This window comes from Pongo pygmaeus, chromosome 19 (genome assembly GCF_028885625.2).
Source record: "Pongo pygmaeus isolate AG05252 chromosome 19, NHGRI_mPonPyg2-v2.0_pri, whole genome shotgun sequence".
Lineage (NCBI taxonomy): Eukaryota > Metazoa > Chordata > Mammalia > Primates > Hominidae > Pongo > Pongo pygmaeus.
Window position 1 is genome coordinate 6,709,511 of NC_072392.2, and position 21,650 is coordinate 6,731,160.

Here is a 21,650-nt window from a genome sequence, read left to right on the forward strand (position 1 = left end):
CCAGACCGGGTGGCAGCCGGGCAGAGGCGCTCCTCACCTCCCAGACGGGGCGGCCGGGCAGAGGCGCTCCTCACTTCCCAGACCGGGCGGCCGGGCAGAGGCGCTCCTCACTTCCCAGACCGGGCGGCCGGGCAGAGGCGCTCCTCACTTCCCAGATGGGGCGGCCGGGCAGAGACGCTCCTCACTTCCTCCCAGACTGGGTGGCGGCCGGGCAGAGGCGCTCCTCACCTCCCAGACAGGGCGGCCGGGCAGAGGCGCTCCTCACCTCCCAGACTGGGCGGCCGGGCAGAGGCGCCCCTCACCTCCCAGACTGGGCGGCCGGGCAGAGGCGCTCCTCACTTCCCAGACTGGGCGGCCAGGCAGAGGCGCTCCTCACTTCCCAGACTGGGCGGCCAGGCAGAGGCGCTCCTCACCTCCTAGACGGGGTGGCGGCCAGGCAGAGGCGCTCCTCACTTCCCAGACGGTGTGGCGGCTGGGCAGAGGCGCTCCTCCCTTCCCAGATGGGGCAGCCAGGCAGAGGCGCTCCTCACTTCCTCCCAGACGGGGTGGCGGCCCGGCAGAGGCGCTCCTCATTTCCCAGAGGGGGCGGCCGGGCAGAGGTGCTCCTCACTTCCTCCCAGACGGGGTGGTGGCTGGGCAGAGGCACTCCTCACCTCCCAGACGGGGCGGCCGGGCAGAGATGCTCCTCATCTCCCAGACGGGGCGGCCGGGCAGAGGTGCTCCTCACTTCCCCCCAGACGGGGTGACGGCCGGGCAGAGGCACTCCTCACCTCCCAGATGGGGCGGCCGGACAGAGGCGCTCCTCACTTCCCATACAGGGTGGCAGCCGGGCAGAGGTGCTCCTCACTTCCCAGATGGGGCAGCTGGGCAGAGGTGCTCCTCACTTCCTCCCAGACGGGGTGGCGGCCAGGCAGAGGCGCTCCTCACTTCCCAGACTGGGCGGCATTTATTAAATAGGAAATCCTTTCCCCATTGCTTGTTTTTGTCAGGTTTGTCAAAGATCAGATGGTTGTAGTAGATGTGTGGTGTTATTTCTGAGGCCTCTGTTCTGTTCCATTGGCCTGTAATCCCAGCACTTTGGGCAGCCGAGGTGGGCGGATCATGAGGTCAGGATATCAAGATCATCCTGGCTAACATAGTGAAACCCCATCTCTACTAAAAATACAAAAAATTATCCAGGCATCATGGCGGGTGCCACTCGGGAAGCTGAGGCAGGAGAATGGCGTGAACCCAGGAGGTGGAGCTTGCAGTGAGCCGAGATCACACCACTGCACTCCAGCCTGGGCTACAGAGCGAGACTCCATCTCAAAAAAAAAAAAATTGTTATGTGTGAATTTGATCCTGTCTTTATGATGCTAACTGGCTATTTTGCCCATTAGTTGATGCAATTTCTTCATAGTGTCGATGGTCTTTACAATTTGGTATGTTTTTGCAACTGCAAACTGCTACTGGTTGTTCCTTTCCATGTTTAGTGCTTCCTTCAGGAGCTCTTGTAAGGCAGGCCTGGTGGTGACATAATTTCTCAGCATTTGCTTGTCTGTAAAGGATTTTCTTTCTCCTTTGCTTGTGAAGCTTAGTTTGGCTGGATATGAAATTCTGGGTTGAAAATTCTTCTCTTTAAGAATGTTGAATATTGGCCCCCACTCTCTTCTGACTTGCAGGGTTTCTCCAGAGAGATCCGCTGTTAGTCTGATGGGCTTACCTTTGTGGGTAACCCGATCTTTCTCTCTGGCTGCACTTAACATTTTTTCCTTCATCTCAACCTTGGTGAATCTGATGATTATGTGTCTTGGGGTTGCTCTTCTTGAGGAGTATCTTGTTATGTTCTCTGTATTTCCTGTATTTGAATGTGGCTTGTCTTGCTAGTATGGGGAAGTTCTCCTGGATAATATCCTGAAGAGTATTTTCCAATTTGGTTCCATTCTCCCTTCACTTTCAGGTACACCAATCAAATGTAAGTTTGGTCTTTTCACATAGTCCTATATTTCTTGGAGGATTTGTTCATTCCTTTTCATTCTTTTTTCTCTAATCTTGCCTTCATGCTTTATTTCATTAAGTTGATCAATCTCTGATATCTTTTCTTCTACTTGATCGATTCGGCTATTGATACTTGTGTATGCTTCACGAAGTTCTCATGCTGTGTTTTTCAGCTCCATCGGGTCATTTATATTCTTCTCTAAACTGGTTATTCTAGTTAGCAATTCATCTAACCTTTTTTCAAGATTCTTAGCTTCCTAGCATTGGGTTAGAACATGCTCCTTTAGCTTGGAGGAGTTTGTTATTACCCACCTTCTGAAGCCTACTTCTGTCAGTTCGTCAAACTCATTCTCCATCCAGTTTTGTTCCCTTGCTGGCAAGGAGTTGTGATCCTTTGGAGGAGAAGAGGCATTCTGGTCTTTGCAACTTTTAGCCTTTTTGCACTGGTTTCTCCCCATCTTCGTGGATTGATCTACCTTTGGTCTTTGATGTTGGTGACTTTTGGATGGGGTTTTGGTGTGGACATCCTTTTTGTTGATGTTGATACTATTCCTTTCTGTTTGTTTGTTTTCCTTTTAACAGTCAGGCCCCTCTTCTACAGGTCTGCTGGAGTTTGCTGGAGGTCCACTCCAGACCCTGTTTGCCTGGGTATCACCAGCAGAGGCTGCAGAACAGCAAAGATTGCTGCCTGCTCCTTCCTCTGGAAGCTTAGTCCCAGAGGGAAACCTGCCAGATGCCAGCCGGAGCTCCCCTGTATGAGATGTCTGTCAACCCCTGCTGGGAGATGTCTCCCAGTCAGGAGGCATGGGAGTCAGGGACCCACTTGAGGAGGCAGTCTGTCCCTTAGCAGAGCTCTAGTGCTGTGCTAGGAGATTCACTGGTCTCTTCAGAGCCGGCAGGCAGGAACGCTTAAGTCTACTAAAGCTGTGCCCACAGCTGCCCCTTCCCCAAGGTGCTCTGTCCCAGGGAGATGGGAGTTTTATCTATAAGCCCCTGACTGGGGCTGCTGCCTTTCTTTCAGCGATACCCTGCCCAGAGAGGAGGAAACTAGAGAGGCAGTCTGGCTACAGTGGCTTTGTTGCACTGTGAGGGGAAAACCGCCTCCTCAAGCCTCAGTAATGGCGGATGCCCCTCCCCATACCAACCTCGAGCATCTCAGGTTGACTTCAGACTACTGTGCTGGCAGCAAGAGTTTCAAGCCAGTGGATCTTAGCTCGCTGATCTCCAGGGGGGTGGGACCCGCTGAGCAAGACCAACTTGGCTCCCTTGCTTCTGTCCCCTTTCCAGAGGAGTGAAAGGTTCTGTCTCACTAGGGTTCCAGGTGCCACTGGGATACAAAAAAAAAAAAAACTCCTGCAACTAGCTCAGTGTCTGCCCAAATGGGCACCCAGTTTTATGCTTGAAACCCAGGGCCCTTGTGGTGTAGGTACCTGAGGGAATCTGGTCTGCTGGTTGCAAAAACCGTGGGAAAAGCATAGTATCTGGGCTGAATAGTACAGTCCCTCATGGCACAGTTCCTCATGGCTTCCCTTGGCTACGGGAGGGAGTTCCTGACCCCTTGCACTTGCCGGGTGAGACAACGCCCCACCCTGCTTCTGCTCGCCTTCCATGGGCTGCACCCACTGCCTAACCAGTCCCAATGAGATGAACTGGGTACCTCAGTTGGAAATGCAAAAATCACCTGTCTTCCTCATTGGTCTTGCTGGAAGCCGCAGACCAGAGCTGTTCCTATTTGGCTATCTTGCCAAGTTCCCCCCCGCATTTTCTTGAATTACAGCTTTTAGTATTTTTTCTGATCCTTTGCTTTGGTTTTTGTTCATCTTTCCATTGTGCTTTTATTTTGTGTAATGATATTATTTTGCCCTTTATTTTCTCTTTTCTTATAGTAACTTTGTATGGGATTTGACTTCACTGCTTTTCTATTGCCATTTTGACCAGCCCCACAGGGTCAGCAGATTTCTCCCCATGTGCGGAGACGAGAGCATAGAAATAAAGACACAAGACCAAGAGATAAAAGAAAAGACAGCTGGGCCTGGGGGACCACTACCACCAAGACGCAGAGACTGGTAGTGGCCCCGAATGTTTGGCTGTGCTGATATTTATTGGACACAAAGCAAAAGGGGCAGGGTAAAGAGTGTGAGTCATCTCCAATGACAGGTAAGATCACGTGGGTCACGTGTCCACTGGACAGGGGGCCCTTCCCTGCCTGGCAGCCAAGGCAGAGAGAGAGAGGGAGAGAGACAGCTTACGCCATTATTTCTGCATGTCAGAGACTTTTAGTACTTTCACTAATTTTCTACTGCTATCTAAAAGGCAGAGCTAGGTGTACAGGATGGAACATGAAAGCGGACTAGGAGCGTGACCACTGAAGCACAGCATCACAGGGAGACAGTTAGGCCTCCAGATAACTGTGGGCAGGCCTGACTGATGTCAGGCCTTCCACAAGAGGTGGAGGAGTAGAATCTTCTCTAAACTCCCCCAGGGAAAGGGAGACTCCTTTTCCCGGTCCACTAAGTAGCGGGTGTTTTTCCTTGACACTGAGGCTACCCCTAGACCACGGTCCGCTTGGCAATGGGCGTCTTCCCAGACACTGGCGTTACCGCTAGACCAAGAAGCCCTCTGGTGGCCCTGTCTGGGCATAACAGAAGGCTCGCACTTGTCTTCTGGTCACACCTCACTATGTCCCCTCAGCTCCTATCTCTGTATGGCCTGGTTTTTCCTAGGTTATGATTATAGAGCGAGGATTATTATAATATTGGAATAAAGAGTAATTGCTACAAACTAATGATTAATGATATTCATATATAATCATGTCGATGATCTAGATCTAGTATAACTCTTGTTGTTTTATATATTTTATTATACTGGAACAGCTCATGCCCTCAGTCTCTTGCCTCGGCACCTGGATGGCTTGCCACCCACAATTTTTATGTGAATTTTATTTTCCATGTTAATAAAAAGAAGCTTGTTCAGATAACACATCTAACTTCTTGGATCCCCATCCATTTTTGATCTTGTAATGTTCAAAAACATGACGGCCTGCTTTCCGAGATTTCCTGGCTTTGTTTCCCCGCCCTATGCTTTTCTGGATCTTTTCTTTCATTTATTTTGGTTGAGTTTTTCCAAGGGTTTCTCTGAAGTGTTCTGCTCCATCCTGGAAGACAGCCTTGGCTGACCAGTTTCAGGAGTTCCCTTAAATCTTTAGGTCTTATCATGGGGCCTGGCACCTACTTGCTATTAGAGTGGTGATAGGCTTTCGATCTGTGTCCCCTCTAAATATCATGTCAAACTGTAATCCCCATTGTTGGAGGTAAGGCCTGGTAGGGGGTGACTGGATCATCAAGGAGATTTCTCATGAATGGTTTAGCACCATCTCCTTGGTACTGTTCTTGCACTAGTGGGTGACTTCTCCTGACATCTGGTCGTTTAAAAGTATGTGACAGTGTTTTAGTCTGTTCTTGCATTGCTATAAAGAAATATCTGAGACTGGGTAATTTATAAAGAAAAAAGGTTTAATTGGCTCATGGTTCCACAGGCTGAACAGGAAGTATGATGCTGGCATCTACTTGGCTTCTGGGAAGCCTCAGGAAACAAAATCATGACGGAAGGTGGAGGAACAGCCACATGGCTGGAGCCAGAGGAAGAGAGAGAGCGGGGAGAGGTGCCACACACTTTAAAGCAACCAGATCTCATGAGAACTCTATCATAAGAACAGTACCAAGGGATAGTGCTAAACCATTCATGAAAGATCCACCCCCATGATCCAATCACCTCCAACCAGGTCCCATTTCGAACATTTGGAAATTACAATTTGACACAAGATTTAGGTGGGGACATAGATCCAAACCATATCAGGCACCTTCTCCCCCTCTTCCTTGCTCCTGCCTTCAGGATGTGATGTGCCTGCTCCCCCTTTGCCTTTTTCCGTGATTGGAAGCTTCCTGAGGCTTTCCCAGAGACAGAAGCCACTGTTTCCTGTACAGCCAGTAGAACCATGAGCCAATTAAACCTTTTTTCTTGTAAATGAGCCAGACTCAGGTATTTCTTTACAGCAGTGCAAGAATGGCCTGAAACAAATGGGCATGATCCCTCCTAGTTCCAGCTGTTGTTCCCAAATTGGCCTACTACAATTTTACCATTTTCAGGTTTGTCATATGTCCTGTTGTTTTCTTCCATGTTCTCTTGCACAGGTGAGATGTGGATAACACATAGGTCTTATGGCTATTGGTGGTTTGTCCTGTTTTGGAGTTCGCAGGGATTACTTGTCTAGCTTTTTGTAAATGTGATACATGAGTATTTGATTTTGCTATCTAGTTGTTCTGTCTGTTTTTATGTGGATATCCAGGAAGATCCAAATTCTATGCTGCCTCCACTGAAACTATCTTCCCAGAAATATATTACTTTTTATCATTAAAAAGGAGGTATAGGAAGATTAATCTACGCACTGAATTTGGAAAGATGTTGGTTTGTTTGTTGTTTATTTTTAGGTTGCAGTGATGGCAGGGAGCCAATGTTGATTTCTGATATGGATGATGATCAGAGCAGGTCCTCTGAAAGATTAACTTGGCAGAAGTTTGAAGATTGAAGAAAGGTGGTGGAGTGAGGCCAATTATGACACTACATCAGCAGTCCAAATAGGAGATGATAATGAGGGAAAGGTGAGTGGGAAGGGCAAGGAAAAGACAGCTGTGGGGAATTCAATAAACACTGAATCAGTGGCTTGGTGGTGAGGGAAGGGTGAAGAAGAGTTAGAAGAATCAGAATTGACTGAAAATTTGTAGGATGAATGTCTACGGGAATAACATTACCCAAAACACCAGTGTAGATGAGGACAATGATGTGGTGACAGTAATAATGAGGGGTTAGAGGGAGAGCAGTGACTAATTTTTTTTTTTTTGAAACCTTGCATTTGACTAGCTGGAGGTACCTCAAGAAAAAGATGTTGTGTGTGAATGTGCAGGGCTCAGGGAAATGTCCATGCTAGACACACAGATTTGAGAGTCATCTGCAAAGTATACTCCAGGAAAGATAGAACAAATGGCACTAAATATCCACAGAAAACTTAGAAACACTATTCCTGAAATAAAGATTGCCTTTGCTCGTTGAAAATGTTCACAGTGTTTCAAGTTAACAACTAGTAAAGGACCAAGAGCAAGAACTATCCTCAGGAAAATACTGGCTATAAAAAGAAAGAACTGAAGCTCTATCTGTACAGGTGGTGTTGTGAATTTTTCCGAGTAGTCTGGTGGTGATTATTGGGGCATCCCCAGATATTGATATTTGGAGATATTTTCTCTGGGGCAATTCAGAATTTTTTTTTTTTTTTTTTTTTTTTTTTTTTGAGTTGGAGTCTCGCTCCGTCGCCCAGGCTGGAGTGCAGCGGCAAGATCTCTGCTCACCGCAAGCTCCGCCTCCTGGGTTCACGCCATTCTCCTGCCTCGGCCTCCCAGGTGGCTGGGATTTCAGGTGTGCCCGCCACCACACCCGGCTAATTTTTTTGTATTTTTAGTAGAGGCGGGGTTTCACCATGTTAGCCAGGATGGTCTCAATCTCTTGACCTTGTGATCCTCCCGCCTCAGCCTCCCAAAGTGCTGGGATTACAGGCGTGAGCCACCACACCCGGCCCAGAATTTTTTTTTAATAGATAATTCTTCCAATTGCCTGAATTCAGAACAACACCTGGCTCCTGATGTTCTAGGGGCAGGGAGCGGGAAGAAGGATGGGGCTTCAGTGTTGATTTTGCAGACTTTGACGTTATCCCCATTTTACCTTATCCCCCAATCCAGCTGATCTCTGTACCTAATGCTCTAAGTTCAGATCCTCTTCATTTTAGTTTCTCCAGAGAATAAAACTCTAGGGTGTTGACAAAGGTGTATCTTATGTGTAAGGTGGGGTATGTGGGTTGGGCATTGTTCCATATATAGACTTTCAGCCAGTCCTGGCATTTCTCACTTTCATATATTCTAGGAAACGGGTAACTCCAAGGCTTGGATCTTTGAGGGGTTCTCTGAGAGCTCTTTGGCTTGGTACTTACTGGTATTCCCCCTCAACGCATTTTAAGGTATGGCTTCTACTATGTAAAGCTGGAATCCATTTCTCCAACTGTGTTAGTCTGTTTTGCATTACTATTAATATAAAGGAATACCTGAGGCTGGGTAATTTATAAAGAAAAGAGGGGCCTCCCACTTTGGGAGGCTGAGGTGGGCGGATCATGAGGTCAAGAGATCAAGGCCATCCTGGCCAACATGGTGAAACCCGTCTCTACTAAAAATACAAAAATTAGCTGGGCATGGTGGTGCACGCCTGTAGTCCCAGCTACTCGGGAGGCTGAGGCAGAATCACTTGAACCTCGGAGGCAGAGGTTGCAGTGAGCCAAGATCGCATCACTGCACTCCAGCCTGGCTACCGAGCGAGACTCCATCTCATAAAAAAAGAAAAAAAGAAGAAAGGTTTGTTTGGCTCATGATTCTGCAGACTGTACAAGAAGCATGTCACTAGTATCTATGTCTGATAGGGGACTCAGGAATGTTCTACTCATGTTGAAGGGTGAAGGGGGAGCAGGCATGTCACACGGTGAGAAAGTGAGCAAAAGAGATGCCAGGCTCTTTTAAACAACCAGCCCAGCTCTCATGTGAAGTAATAGAACAAGAACTCACTAATTACCAACGGGAAGGCACCAAACCGTTGAGGAGGGATTTGTCCTCATTACCCAAACACTTCCCACCGGGCCTCACCTTGAACGTTGGAGATCAAATTTTAACATGGTATTTGGTGGGGACAAACCCTATCACCAGCTGCTTTTAATATTTAAAAAAATATTTTGAGAGAGGGCCCACAGACCCTCTGAAAGAAGCAGACTGCTCCTGCAGGACCCAGGAGACACCCCAAATACTGTGAGTGCCCCAACTGCGGAAGTGGGAAAGGGAGACCCTCCTTTCCGGAACACACACTCCCCACTGGAGAAGCTGAAGGTCTGCTTCCGGGAGATGCTTCCGACTTCCCCTGGAGCTGAGTCAAGTTGGAGAACGGGGCCAAGTGAAATACAGGGGCGGAGGAGGCAGCAGGGAGGCCCTGGGAGCTCACTGAATCCCCACGTAGCCTATTCCTGCCTGGCACCGCTGGGATCCATCAGGAGGGAGGCCAGAGGAGCAGGGGGTAAAACCCTACCACGAGAAGGACTTCCCTAGCTGAACTTTGTAACAATTTGAGTGGGGCAAGAAGCCTCCTGGCGGGAACTTGGGGGAGGACGCGGATCTAGCGTGCAGACTTCACAGGTGGGGGAAGAACTAAATAAAGCCCTTTTCTTTCACAGGTGCGGGCAAGTTTTCAAGCCTGCCCTCTGCCTGGAAACAGACTCAGAGGTGTTGCGGCGGACGTGGTGGGAGTGAGACCAGCCCTTCGGTGTGCATGGGATCTGGGTGAGGCCTGTGACTGCAGGCTTTCCCCTGCTTCTCTGACAACTTGCATGACTCGGCAGAGGCAGCCATAATCCTCCTAGAGAGCCCCGGTTTAAGATCTCCAGGTGAAGTAGATTTTTATTATAAGTAACTCCTGTACTTTTTAAGTTGTGAGACATGCATTCAAGGCATGTCTCACATTCTGAAATAATGTGAATTAACTTCACTGGAATCTTCTGTTGCCCACATAGAGTAGGGAATTCTCATAGTTCTGCTAGTAATTATTTTTTGAGGGGGCTGGTGTGGTCTAACAAGGAACGGCTAGAGAGCAATTAGGACCAAGGGAAAGACCTTGGGCCATGGAAGGTTGAGTTCTCTGAAAGTTTTAAAAATATAAATATGTATTTTTACTCTAGAGATGCAGTCTCACTAAGTTGTCCAGGCTGGTCTCGAGTAATCCTCCTGCCTTAGCCTCCCAAAGTTCTGGGATTACAGGAATGAGCCACCACACCTGGCCTCACCTCAGAATGTTTTGAAAATTTTAGTTTTAATTGTCTGTTTGCTTGTTCAGTCATTCTGCATGACTGGATATGGTGAGGATCATGTAATTTGGGAGACAGAGGAAGAACTGTTGGATTTTTTTGGATGACTTTACTGGTGCAGTGAGTTCCCTGGTCACTTGACAGGGCAAGTAGAATTCCTCAGGAGGGGAAAATTTGTTCTAACAGAACAAACAGTTGTATCTGTGGGCTTCTTGCGTGGAAAAGCTTCTAGTCAATAATTGAACATAAAAACAATGGCCAGGGCATATTAATAACACTGACTTAGGAAGTTGAATAAAATATCATTGCCAACAGAGAAAGTCCTGCTAGAGGTGGCTCTCTTCCTTGCTCTACCTTTATAACTTTTCCAGAATTCTATTTTTGGCAGATATTCCAAGTAAGGAGTGAAGTTTCCCCATAAATGATGATGAAGGAGTTGAGTCAGTATTTTTCCCATGATGAAAAATTTTGTGAAGACTGAACTTCAGATCAGGGACCGGGGAGAGACCAAGTAGCCTTCTTAGTGTCTTCAAAGCCTATCTTTGGACTTTTTGGTGGGTAAAACATCCACCTTGTTTTCAATTAGCCTTTTCATCTTCAGGGGCCTTTAACTGAGATATTTTAATGTCCTCAATTAGAGGATACATTGGCAAACTAAGTAGGCTTAATATCTGGTCTGATTACAGTGGGACTGGGACAGATTTATAAACTGCTACTTAGCATATTTATTAGCTGAGCTTTCCCTTGCCTTACGGGTCTTATTGCCCATATAAGCTTCTATCTTGAGTATGGCCAGCTCTTGTAATAATAAGGCCTCTAGGAGGTCACCCACATTTCCCATTTTAAACTAGTGTTCTGGCTGTAGTCACAAATTCCCTGGCTTTCCACAACATGTCAAAGTCATGTAATACCCTAAAAACATATCTGTTATCTGTGTTGATGTTAACTCTGATTCTTAGCTAAAGTGTAGGTTCTTCTGAGAGCCACAAATTATTCTATCTGATATAATTTGCACTGGGTAAAGCCTCATATGTTATGGGACTGTGGATATATGCAATGGCATATTCAGCCTGGAAGCCTCTTTCTGAGGTCAGGGGTATGAACTATCAACAAAGAAAATGAGATCTGGATCTATAAGAGGTACTTCAGAAAGATCAGGACAGGGAAAGGTTAGAGCTTAGGTGGCTGAAATACAGTCATGGTGGTTGTACTTCAGTTGGGAGAGAAATGGTAACAAGGTTAAGGTTTTGGTAATGGTGAATAGTAATGTGAGAAGGAGCAAACAAAAGGATCTCATAAGAGGTAAGGTTAGAGGTTGAAAAATGTTGGGGGTTTGCAGCCAGGACAAAGATGTGAACCACTTGGGTACAGAAGTGTGCGAAGTATGACCTAGCGCAAAATCAACTGTGGCTTGAATCAAATTTGCTGTTGCCATGACAACTCAGAAACAACGAAGGAAGGCTTGAGCTATAGGGCCTAGCATGAAGGTAAAATATCCAATGGGCCTCAGGCTCCTTCTGTATTTCTGAGACAGGACATCTAAAGTATGTTCTCTCTCATGAATGAATAGGGAGAAGGGCAAGGAGTAGTTGGGGAGTCCCAAGCTGGGGGAAGAGGAAAGGGAGGTTTTTAAAAGGATCCAATACTCTTATAGAGGCTAATTCTCATTGTAGGGGTTCAGACAAGGAATCCACATCCTACAATAGCCAACCAGTCTGAGAAAGTCCAGGGGTTGTCTCATTGTTTTAGATAAAGTGTAATTAAGGCTGCTTTTCTTACATCTGGAGACAAAGTTTTTCCCTTACAGGAGATGTCATGTTTTAGAGAGTGAAACTGAAAATAGCAAAACTAAGGATAGTGAAATTATATTTTGTCTCTTGAAAACAATGTCCCTTTTAAGTCGGATCTTCCAAAAGGTATTGAGTATGTGCCAATAAATTATCAAATGTACTGGAGCAAAGAAGGAGGACATGAGGATATCTACATATTGCATGAAGATGCAATTACAAGGGAAAACCAAATCCTTTAAATTTGCATTTTTAAAAATCTTAAACATGTATTTTAGGTTCAGGGGTACATATGCAGGTTTGTTACACAGGTAAATTTTGTGTCATAGAGGTTTGGTGTACAGATTATTTTGTCACCCAGGTGATAAACAGGTTTCTTGATAGGTAGTTTGTTTTGATCCCCACTCTCCTCCCACCCTCCACCCTCAAGTAGGCCCCAGTGTCTGTTGTTCCCTTCTTTGTGTCCAGTTATAAGTGAGGACATGTGGTCTTTAGTTTTCTGTTCCTGCGTTAGTTTGCTTAGGATAATGGCCTCCAGCCCCATCCATGTTGCTGCAAAGGACATGATCTTTTTTTTAATGGCTATGTAGTATTCCATGATGTATACGTACCACATTTTCTTTATCTGTTCTACCATTGATGGGCATTTAGGTTGATTCCATGTCTTTACTGTTGCGAATAGTGCTATGGTGAACATATGTGTCCACATGTCTTTAGGGCAAAACAATTTATGTTCCTTTGGGTGTATACCCAATAATGGGATTGCTGGGCTAAATGGTAGTTCTGTTTTAAGTACTTTGAGAAAATGCCAAACTGTTTTCCATAGTGGCTGAACTAATTTACACTCCCACCAGCAGTATATAAGCATTTCCTTTTCTGTGCAACTTCTCCAGCGGCTGTGATTTTTTGCCATTTTATTAATAGCCATTCTGACTGGTATGAGATGGTATCTCAGTGTGGTTTTGATTTGCATTTGTCTGATGATTAGTGATGTTGAACATTTTTTTCATATGCTTTTTGGCCCTATGTATGTCTTCTTTTGAAAAGTGTCTGCTCATGTCCTTTGTCCACTTTTTAATGGGGTTGTTTTTTGCTTGTTAATTTGTTTAAGTTCCTTATCGATTCTGGATATTAGACTTTTGCCAGATGCATAGTTTGCAAATATTTTCTCACATTCTGTAGGCTGTATGTTTACTCTATTAATAGTTTCTTTTGCTGTATAGAAGCTCTTTGGTTTAATTAGGTCAACTTGTTAATTTTTGTTTTTGTTGCAGTTGCTTTTGCTTTCTTCATCATGAAATCTCTGCCAGGTCGTATGTCCAGAATGGTATTTTTTAGGCTATTTTCCAGGATTTTTATGGTTTTAGGTTTTACATTTAAGTCTTTAATCCATCTTGAATTGATTTTTGTATATGATGAAAGGAAGGAGTCCAGTTTCAGTCTTCTGCATATGGCTAGCCAGTTATCTCAGCACCATTTATTGAATACGAAATCCATTCCTCATTGCTTTTGTTGACTTTGTCAAAGGTCAGATGGTGTTGGTGTGTGACTTTATTTCTGGGCTCTCTATTCTGTTCCATTGGTCTGTGTGTCTGTTTTTGTACCAGAATCATGTTGTTTTGGTTACTGTAGACTCATAATATAGTTTGAAATTAAGTAATGTGATGTCTCCAGCTTCGTATTTTTTTATTAGGATTACTTTGGCTATTTGGGCTATTTTTTTCGTTTCATATGAATTTTAGAATAGTTTTTTGTAATTATGTGAAAAATTTCATTGGTAGTTAGATAGGAATAACATTAGATCTGTAAATTGCTTTGGGGAATATGGTCATTTTAGCAATATTGATTTTTCCTATCCATGAGCATGGAATGTTTTTCCGTTTGTTTGTGTCATCTTGGATTTCTTTCAGTAGTGTTTGTAATTCTCATTGTAGCGATCTCTCACTGCCCTGGTTAAGTATATTCCTATGTATTTATTTTTTGTGTGAGGCTGTTGTGAATGGGATTGCATTCTTGATTTGACTCTCAGCTTGGATGTTGTTGGTGTATAAAAATGCTTCTGATTTTCATACATTGATTTTGTATTCTGAAACTTTGCTAAAGTTGTTTATCAGATCTAGGAGCCTTGGGGCAGAGACTATTGGGCTTTCTAGGTATAGAATCATATTATCTGCAAACAGGGATAGTTTGACTTCCTGTCTTCTTATTTGCATGTCTTTTATTTTTTTCTATTGCCTGATTGCTCTGGCTAGGACTTCCAGTAGTATGTTGAATAGGAGTAGTGAAAGAGGGCATCCTTGTCTTTTTCTGGTTCTCAAAAGGAATGCTTCCAACTTTTACCCATTCAGGATGATGTTGGCTGTAGGTTTGCATAGATGGCTCTTATTATTTTGTGTTACGTTCCTTCAGTGCCTAGTTGGTTGAGGTTTTTAACATGAAGGGATGTTGAATTTTATTGAAAAGCCTTTTCTGCATCTATCGAGATAATCATGTGGTTTTTGTCTTCAGTTCTGTTTATGTGATGAATCACATTTATTGATTTGCATATATTGAACCAACCTTGCATCCCATGGATAAAGCCTACTTGATTGTGGTGGGTTCACTTTTTGATGTGATGATGAATTCAGATTGCCAGTAATCTGTTGAAAATTTTTGGATCTATGTTCATCAAGGATATTGGTCTGAAGTTTTCTTTTTTTGTGTGTCTCTGCCAGGTTTTGGTATCAGAATGAGTCTGCCTTCAAACAATAAGTGAGGGAAGAGTCCCTCCTTCTCAACTTTTTGGAAAAGTTTCAGTAGGTACCAGATCTTCTTTAGACATCTGATAGAATTTGGCTGTGAATCCATCTGGTCCAGAGCTTTTCCTGGTAGGCAGGGATTTTTTTTTAATTATTACTGATTCAATTTTGGGACCAGGATTTCAATTTCTTACTGGTTCAATATTGGGAGGTTGTGTGTTTCTAGGAATTTTATCCATTTCTTGTAGGTTTCTTAGTTTGTATGCACTGGTGCTGATAATAGTCTGTGAGGGTTCTTTTTCCTTTGTATTTCTTTGGAGTCAGTGGTAAAGTCATTTCTGACATTTCTGATTGTGTTTACTTAGATCTCTCTTCTTCTTTATTTGTCTAGCTAGTGGTCTACCAATCTGATTTTTTCAAGGAAACAATTTATGATTTTGTTGTCTTTTGTATGGTTTCCCAAGTCTCAATTCAGTTCATCTCTGATTTTGGTTATTTCTTATCTTCTGCTAGCTTTGGGGTTGGATTGCTCTTGTTTTTCTAATTTCTCTAGGTGTGATATTAGGTTGTTAATTTGAGATCTTTCTAGCTTTTTGATGTGAGGATTTAACTTTCTGCTTAATAATGCTTTGAGTATGTTTCAGAGATTCTGATAAGTTCTTTGTTTTTATTAGTTTCAAAGAATTTCTTGATACCTGCCTTAATTTCCTTGTTTACTCAGAAGTCATTCAGGAGCAGGTTGTTTAATGTCCATATAATTGTATGGTTTTGTGCAATCTTCTTAGTATTGACTTCTATTTTTATTGCCCTGTTGTCCTGAGTGTGATTGGTATGATTCAGTTTTTCTGAATTTGCTGAAAACCATTTTTATGGCCGATTATGTAGCCAATTTTAGAGTGTGTGCCATGTACAGATAAGAAGAATGTATATTCTATTGTTTTGGGGTGGAGAGTTCTGGAGATGTTGTTAAGTCCATTTGGTCAAGTGTTGAGTTCAGGTCCCAAATATCATTCTTAGTTTTCTGCCTCAGTGATCTGTCTAACTCTGTCAGTGGAGGTATCGAAGTCTTCCCCTATTATTGTGTGGTTTTCTAAGTCTCTTTGTAGCTCTCTAAGAACTTGTTTTATGAATCTAGGTATTCCTATGTTGGGTGCATATATATTTAGGATAGTTAATTCTTCTCATTAAATTAAATCTTTTACCTTCTTTGTCATTTTTGACTGTTGTTGGTTTAAAGTCCATTTTGTCTGAAATTAGAATAGCAACCCCTGCCTTTTTTGTTTTAAATTTGCTTGGTAGATTTTTCTCCATCCCTTTACTTTGAACCTGTGGGTGTCACTGCATGTGAGATGGGTCTCTTGAAGACAGCATATAGTTGGGTCTAGTTTTTTAACTCACTACTCTGTGTCTTTTAAGTGGGGCATTTTGCACCTTTATATTCAAGGTTAATATTGATATGTGCAGGTTTGATACTGTTATTGTGATATTAGCCGGTTATTATGCAGACTTGATTGTGTAGTTGCTTTATGGTGTCAATGGTCTACGTACTTAATGTGTTTTTTTGTGGTGGCTGGCAAGTCTTTTGTTTCCATAGTTAGCACTCCCTTGAGGACCTCTTGTAAGGCAGGTCTGGTGGTAATTAATTCCCTTGGCATTTGCTGTCTGAAAAGGATCTTATTTCTCCTTTGCTTATGAAGCCTAGTTTGGCTGGATATGAAATTTCTCAGTTGGAATGTCTTTTCATTAAGAATGCTGAATATAGGCCCCCAGTGCCTTCTGGCTTGTAGGGTTTCTGCTGGAAGGACTGCTGTTAAGCTGATGTGGTTCCCTTTGTAGGTGACTTGCTCCTTCTCTCTGGCTGCCTTTAATATTTTTCTTTCATGTCGACCTTGAAAAATCTGATGACTATGTATTTTGGGGATGGTTGTCCTGTACAGTATCTCACAGGGGTTCTCTGTATTTTCTGAATTTGAATGTCAGTCTCTCTACCATGGTTGGGGAAATTCTCATGGACAATACCCTCAAATATGTTTACCAAGTTGCTTGCTTTCTCTCCCTCTCTTTCAGGGACACCAGTAAGTCGTAGATTTTGTCTCTTTACATAATCCTATATTGCTCAGAGGTTTAAAAATTTTTTTATTTAATAGAGATGGTGTCTCACTATGTTGCCTAGGCTGGCCTTGAACTCCTGGGCTCAAGTGATCCTTCTGCCTTGGCCTCCCAATGTGCTGGGATTACAGGCATGAGCCACCATGCCCAGCCTTCTTGGAGATCTTGTTTATTCTTTTTTATTCTTTTTTTTATTTTTGTCTGACTGAGTTGATTCAAAGAACTGGTCATCAAGCCCTGAGATTCTTTCCTCCACTTGGTTTATTCTGCTGTAAATACTTGAAATTGCATTATGCAATTCTTATACAGAGTTTTCAGCTTTATCAGCTCATTTTAGTTCTTTTTTTAAATGGTTATTTCATCTTTCATCTCTTGTATCATTTTATTGGATTCCTTAAATTCATTTGATTGGGTTTTTTGTTTGGTAGTGGTGGTGGTGGTGGTTGTTGTTGTTTTTAGAGACAGAGTCTTGCTCTGTCACCCAGGCTGGAGTGCAGTGGTGCAATCTCGGCTCACTGCAACCTCTGCCTCCCATGTTCAAGCAATTCTCTGCCTCAGCCTCCCAAGTAGCTAGGATTATAGACATCTGCCACCATTCCTGGCATGTGTGTGTGTGTGTGTGTGTGTGTGTGTGTGTGTGTGTGTAGTAGAGACAGGGTTTCACTATCTTGGCCAGGCTGGTCTTGTGACCTTGTGATCCACCAACCTCAGCCTCCCAAAGTGCTGGGATTACAGGCCTGAGCTGCCGTGCCTGGGCTTGATTGGGTTTTGACTTTCTAATGAATCTGAATGATCTTCATTCCTATCCAGACTCTGAATTCTGTATCTTTCATTTCAGTCATTTCAGCCTTGTTAAGAACCGTTGCCAAATAACTAGTGTGGTCATTTGAAGGTGAGAAGACATTTTGGCTTTTTGAGTTGCCAAAGTTCTTGAGCTGGTTCATTCTCATTTGTGTGGGCTGATGTTCCTTTGATCTTTGAAGCTGCTTTCCTTTGCATGGGGTTTTTTGATCTTATATTCTTTGATGCCCTTGAGGGTTTGACTGTGGTACAACATGGGTTCAGTCAACTGTCTTTGTTTAAAGTATTTCAGGGGGCCAAGGCTCAGTTTATCACTCCTGGTCTGCATCTTCTAACTCTGGGGGGCTAGTATTGGGCCCTAGCTTTGTTCTCTGGCCCTTCGAGGTTAGAAACTTGCTGCAATAAGGGGGGCTAAGGTGTTCCTGGCTCACTGGCCATAACACTCTGCTGGTTGGGTGCTGGCCAAAGTGCTTTGTTGTGGCAGTGGCAGTGGGATCCGTGCTCACATGTGTGTGCCAGCAGCCACAGCAGCACAGTAGGGTGCCTGCACATCAGCAGTGGCAGGGCACCAGTGGGGGTGGGGTGGCAGCATTCATGCATGCACTAGCGCTGGTGGTGATGGCATGGTGGGATATGCATGCGTCGGTGGGAACCGGGCACTAGTGGGGGTGGTGGTGGTGGTGTCTGTATGCGTGCTTGTGCTGATAGTGATGGGGTAGCAGGGTGTGCTCACATGTGCTGGCAGGGGAGGGGAGGTGAGATCTGCCCACACTCATACTGACAAAAGCTGTGAGCATGGGCTGTGGGTGAGTGTGTGCTGGAAAAGTGGTGGGAGGAGGCTGCAGTGGGGAGAGGCTGCAAGGTGGTTGATTGCACAACAGTGGAAACGCCTACTGGAGCCAGTTAGGCATGGTGAGCTGGTGAAGGAGTTATTATGACGGCCCTTGGAAGCACCCTGGTTTGGCATCTGAGTCTGTGCTGCAAGCAGATGCAGCAAGGCTGGAGCCCCAGGAGAGGCTGGTAAACAGGGGCACACTCAGATCAAACTGGTCCCATTCCATGGGCAAGACCTCCCTTCTCTGTCTAGGTCCGGCAGCCATCAAAGGCCAAAGCCACCTAGAGGAGCTTTCTTCCAGCTTCCGTTCAGGGTCTGTGTCTTCCCTCTGTCCACTCTCAATGCCTTCCCTCTGAAGGTCTGCTTGGAGTATGGCAGTCTTCCCTATGGTCTGGTGTCTCAGTGAGAGATGCTCTTCCTGGCTGCATCAGTCAGCCATCATGGCTCCTCTCTAAATTTGCATTTAATGTCTGGGAAAAATAGGCTGTTAATCCATGAGGCATAATAGTCCAAGTATACTGCTAATTTCCCCAGGTGTGAAAATAAATAAATTTAAAAGCTGTTGGAACCCCAAAGAACACTTTTAAGCCTTGATAGAGATGTGACTGTGATCTGAGTTATGTATGGTCTCAGCTTCTGTTCTCAGATTATAATCATAGGTTAACTAGTTTTCTTATTTTTCTTGATCTGTTCAATGACTAGAGAGAATTAAATGATGGCAGGGACAAAAGCTTCCTGCCTTCTTAATTAATGACTGTTGTTGTAGATTAACTCCCCTTTATTGTCCTGATTTGCTTAGACAAGATGACAGAAAACCCACGATTATTACAGCCTTTGCAAAAAAAAAAAATGTTAAATGTACCCTTACTCATAAGAAACACTGCATATAACTAATCAGATTGCTGTGACTATGTGCCAACCCTGTATGAATAATGCAACCCTGCTAAAAACTCCTCTGTCTCTGCCTATCTAAACGAAATCTTAACTTCCCTGCTTCGGATTCCTGACTCTATTCCTTTGGAGTTGGGGTTTCTGGGTGGGCCATCCTCACATTCTGTGCGTGAATGAACTCTCTTTAAACTAGACTCTGACTCTTTTAATTATTTTAGGTTGACATTTGATAACCTGCAGATGGGACCCGAAGTAAAGCCTTCTGCAATCTTCACTGCTTTGCTGACATCTGGAGCTTTGGTACAGCACAAGCAGCTTTCATGTCTTTGACTTCATTGGAGCTGGAGAGGGTCTCTGGCCTGGCTTCTCTCAGATTTTGAATCTCTCTGGTTTTGGCTGAGATTCAGACTTTATTGAAGCATCCTGATTCCACGCTCAACAAAACTGAAATTGAAGCTTTACTTTTAAAAGTAGGAGTTTCATTTGTTATTTCTCTAGAGATTCTGTGGCTTGCAGATCTGTGCTTTCACATTCCTTTGAGGATAAAGTTTTGTTTTATTCCCAAAACTTTTCAGCCTTTTCTCTTGTTCAAATTTGGTGAAGGAGAAAGTGTTTCTCTCTGAAAAGAGGAAGCAAATCTTTTTGGCTCAAATTAAATTTGTGATTTTATATTTTCTAGGTTCTGAAGCTTGGTTCAGCTGACATAGCTAAACTCTTCGTGAGTGACCACACTTTCCATTTCCACAGTCTTTGGTTACTTAAGAGAACTCAAATTATGGACTGTTGTCCCTCCAAAATCAAGTCTTTCTCCTTAAGGAGAGATCCACCTTTAGAAACTCCAGCTGGACTCATGTATAAAACTTATGGTGCCACTTCTTGTCATTATTTAGAAAATGGTTGCACATAACTCATGAAAAACTAAAATTGCAATGGCCAAAGTTGGATACCTCAACTAATTTACTTGTGTGCTCAATAAGAAAAAGCTGGTTCTAGGATAAAACAGAATAGTTAGGAGAGTTATTTTGAATGGTATTTAAAGCATCCAAAAGAGATTTTAATAGAGTTACTTCTTTACAAAAGGAGAATAAAAAGTTACCTAAAACAATTTCCAAATTTAAAAAGACAGGTGAAATTTCTCCTCCTCCTCCCTCACCTCCTCCTTCTCTTTGTTCTTTATTACCTGGGCTACTTTACCTAGAACTACCTCTTCTTTCTCCTCCCCCTGCTTCTGCTCTGGCTCCATCCCTGAAACAGCCAGTGTCTGGTAGGGATTAATCTGCCCTAGTGTATCCGTCATGGTCAAAGATAGAACTTAAAGGTATAATTAAGGAATTTCCTGATCCTCACTAGGACCCTGTGAGTCCTAGTTTTCTGGTTTTGCCAGAAAAATCGCAATTAAATATTTGAACTTATGACCCTGGCTCTATTTTAAAATGAATAAAAATTATTTTAAATGGAGAACTAACACAAACTCTTATTAACAGACCTGGAATCACCTTATCTGTAATAAATTCCACCTTATTACAAGGTCCCATTCCTTGAAGTAAACAATTCAATCTGTCGTTGTCACAAATACTCTAAGAGACTTCTTAGAATTATTTAATACCTACATTTCTTTCTCCTCAAGAGGAAAATGTATTTAGAATTAGATGATAAAACTGAGTTACTAGACATACTTTTGTCAACAATCCATATTGACATTGAAGACACTAAATTATTGAGTAGTAAAAAATTACAAAACCCACTAAATATAGTCCCTAATCAATCATGGTTAAAGTCTTCCACTGATTTTGGAAAATTTATCTTGCCTACCCCAATCAAAGTTCAATAGATTCATCAAAACCCCTTCCAAACCTTAAACAATACCATCTAAGAACTGAAGCCCTAAAAGGTATAAAGCCTATAGTTTCAGATTATTTAAAAATAGGACTTGATTATTCCCTATAACAGCCAATGTAATACTCCAGTCCTTCCTGTAAGGAAATCAAATGATAGAGGATGGAGGTTTGTACAGAATCTGACAGCAATTAAAAACATAGTCACTCTTTGACACCCAGTAGGGCCAAACTTCAATATGTTGTTGACTGACATCCCAACTGAACCTGAGTTCTTTTCTTTTTACTTTGAGACAAGGCCTTACTCTGTTGCCCAGGCTGGAGTGCAGTGTGATTCTAGCTCACTGAGGCCTCAATCTCCTGGGCTCAAGCAATTCTCCTGCCTCAGCCTCCTGTATAGCTGGGACTACAGGTGCACACCACAACACTTGGCTACTTTTTGTATATTTTGTAGAGATGGGGTTTTCCCCCTTGTTACCCAGGCTGGTCTTGAACTCCTGGGCTCAAGCCATCCACCTGCTCGGCTTCCCAAATTGCTGGGACTATAGGCATGATCCACCGCGCCGGCAGAAGCTGAGTTCTTTACTGTAATAGACTTATGTAGTACATTCTTTAGTATTTCTGTAGATAAAAATAATCAATTTCTCTTCACCTTCACTTGGGAAGGAAGACAATACACATGAACAGTCATGCCTCAGGGATGAACTGAGCGCCCAGCTTACTTTTCACAAATATTAA

General features: G+C 43.6%; 1 protein-coding gene across 1 annotated transcript in view; it reads left to right on the forward strand.

Annotated features, from left to right (window-relative positions):
• Window positions 1-21,650, forward strand: part of LOC129016885 (polyunsaturated fatty acid (12S)/(13S)-lipoxygenase, epidermal-type-like) — a 66,035-nt gene that overhangs the window by 15,137 nt on the left and 29,248 nt on the right. Inside the window, 3 exon segments of the mRNA XM_063655935.1 lie at window positions 3,916-4,134; window positions 6,465-6,635; window positions 9,290-9,499. The gene's annotated coding sequence lies outside the window, so the exon portion shown is untranslated.